Source organism: Rhamphochromis sp. 'chilingali' (assembly GCF_963969265.1).
Source record: "Rhamphochromis sp. 'chilingali' genome assembly, chromosome: 11".
NCBI classification, from domain to species: domain Eukaryota; kingdom Metazoa; phylum Chordata; class Actinopteri; order Cichliformes; family Cichlidae; genus Rhamphochromis; species Rhamphochromis sp. 'chilingali'.
In genome coordinates this window covers 16,779,059-16,782,026 of record NC_137938.1, presented here as the reverse complement: position 1 = coordinate 16,782,026, position 2,968 = coordinate 16,779,059, and the positions used below count along the sequence as shown (strand labels likewise).

Sequence of the window (2,968 nt, the reverse complement as noted above, 5' to 3'; positions counted from 1 at the left end):
AGAAAGGCTGAAAGACGACCACCACTGAACAAGACACACAAGCTGAAACGTCAAGACTGGGCCAAGAAATATCTCAAGACTGATTTTTCTAAGGTTTTATGGACTGATGAAATGAGAGTGAGTCTTGATGGGCCAGATGGATGGGCCCGTGGCTGGATTGGTAAAGGGCAGAGAGCTCCAGTCCGACTCAGACGCCAGCAAGGTGGAGGTGGAGTACTGGTTTGGGCTGGTATCATCAAAGATGAGCTTGTGGGGCCTTTTCGGGTTGAGGATGGAGTCAAGCTCAACTCCCAGTCCTACTGCCAGTTTCTGGAAGACACCTTCTTCAAGCAGTGGTACAGGAAGAAGTCTGCATCCTTCAAGAAAAACATGATTTCCATGCAGGACAATGCTCCATCACACGCGTCCAAGTACTCCACAGCGTGGCTGGCAAGAAAGGGTATAAAAGAAGAAAAACTAATGACATGGCCTCCTTGTTCACCTGATCTGAACCCCATTGAGAACCTGTGGTCCATCATCAAATGTGAGATTTACAAGGAGGGAAAACAGTACACCTCTCTGAACAGTGTCTGGGAGGCTGTGGTTGCTGCTGCACGCAATGTTGATGGTGAACAGATCAAAACACTGACAGAATCCATGGATGGCAGGCTTTTGAGTGTCCTTGCAAAGAAAGGTGGCTATATTGGTTGCTGATTTGTTTTTGTTTTGTTTTTGAATGTCAGAAATGTATATTTGTGAATGTGGAGATGTTATATTGGTGTCACTGGTAAAAATAAATAATTGAAATGGGTATATATTTGTTTTTTGTTAAGTTGCCTAATAATTATGCACAGTAATAGTCACCTGCACACACAGATATCCCCCTAAAATAGCTAAAACTAAAATCAAACTAAAAACTACTTCCAAAAACATTCAGCTTTGATATTAATGAGTTTTTTGGGTTCATTGAGAACATGGTTGTTGTTCAATAATAAAATTATTCCTCAAAAATACAACTTGCCTAATAATTCTGCACTCCCTGTATATGTCATATCAAAACAAGCCCACACCTGCAGTTGTTTCAGTTTTTCACTGGTGTTTCCTGTCAGCTGGTCAACCTCACATCCATATCAGCCAACCAAATGACAAGTTCCTCCCTTTGTGCTTCAAATCCCTCCCACTCTGAGACAAGGAGCTGAAAGAGATAGAGAAAAGAGTCAATTATAAAGAAGAGAAAAGTGAAACCCTCCTCAGAAGGTCTGACTCGCATACCTGCAGTTGACCTGTGATGGACTCCAGTTTGGCGTTCACGTCATCCCTCGCCGATGCCAACAGCCGAGTCTGCAGGGTGCCCTGGAAGAGCTCAGTTAATGTTCGACTCCTCCTGGTCAGGCTCTCCAGCTGGATGAGCCGAGGTCTCCACTCTCGCCGCTGCCTCTGAACACAGAAACACAAATTGCATCTGAAGCAGGAGGTGCAGATTTTTTTTGCTATTCTTTTCTAAATCCAGGCTAGATCACGTGGAGGTATTTGGAAAACTTTTTTGGCCAGCGGACAACTGTTGTCTTGCAGAAAGTCAAATCAAACATATGCGATACACAATCAATTCACAAGAACACATAAAAAAATAAGTCCAGTTCTTGCCTGATTTCAAGTGAAATCTGCATCAAAACAGGGTGACAGAAGTAAAACGAGAGCACAAAGCCTCACTTTTTACAAGCCTGCTATTACAGTTCTCCTCTATGCAGACGACTTTCCTGTTTTCAAGGCACAACTTGGATCTGCTGTACGAATCTTATGGATACACACTAAATGAAACAATAGTGTGCATGACTCCAGATTCTGATCCCTCATCCTAATATGGTCGCAACATAGCAACAGCAAGAAAGCAAATGTTGAGGCTTCAAAATACAAAGTCCATAAACCAATGGCTGACATGGGTTTTATCATAAGGGTGATAAATATACAGATTTCAGTCTGTCTTAGAGATTTGATGTTCATTTACCTGCAGATGCACTATACGTACCTGCTCCATGGTTTTTCACGCAATTGAACCACATATTTTAGAAGCCAAAGGTTCAAATTAGCTGGGAGCAGCTTCACTTAATTATAACAGTGGTTTTGTTAGGAAAACAGTTGGATACTAAATTGCATTGACCTCAACGGCTAACGTATCTAGCTAATCGCTACTGTTAGCACAACATTAACAGCAAGCTACAATGACGAGTAACAAAAACAAAACAGTAATAAGGTTTTAATGAAAATGTTTTACCTTTTCTAACAGTCCCAGAATCCACAGCTTCAAAGTCCAGCAGGTACTGAAGACTTATCCGTTTCGCTGTCACCGTCCGTGAGTTTTTTTTCCCGAAGGTCAAGGCCCGCCGCTCGCACACTCTGTCTGCGCATGCGCATCCCAACGACTGACCCCCTCCGTCCGCTCCCGGGAGGTTATAGTATGACGTGTTCTGACGTCTCTCTCTCTCTCCCTGTCATTTATTTGGCTCGAAACACATATTAACAAATTGCTCAGTGATGAACAACTACTCAGATCATTTACCTAAGCAGTGTGCTTTGTCAAAACGAAGTGTGTGTCCATTACACTGACATTCTGTTCTGCAGTTGTTATTTACTTGTATTTTATAATTTGACTTTACATACTGCTGGGTGGTTTGTAAAGTTTATTATTATCATTATGCTATATTTTCAAAAATATATAATAATCTCAAAAGTAATGCCTTGGAGTAGAAAATAGTAATGCTTTATTAAAATTTAAAACTAAAGTACAGTATTTGAATGTGTGTATTGTGTCTATTGTTTGCAATTATTTCTAACTTTTATTTGAATATTCAGTTTCCTACCATCTTCTCTTAAAGGGTAATTGCCAGGTATCCCGCCCTTCCCCTTCGCACACACATGCACACAAAGAAAACACACAGTATAATTCACAGCCTCATTATAGTGAATAAATATTTATGCCATTTACACCATC

The 2,968-nt window shown here is 41.1% G+C and overlaps 1 long non-coding RNA gene across 1 annotated transcript; it reads right to left on the bottom strand.

The window, feature by feature from the left end:
* Nucleotides 1-332: 332 nt before the first annotated feature.
* On the bottom strand, nt 333-2,480 carry LOC308405999. Its single transcript, XR_013973439.1, has 3 exons — nt 2,252-2,480; nt 1,252-1,416; nt 333-1,174 (listed from the first exon to the last, which is right to left on the bottom strand). It is a non-coding gene; the product is annotated as an uncharacterized lncRNA (long non-coding RNA).
* Nucleotides 2,481-2,968: the final 488 nt, after the last annotated feature.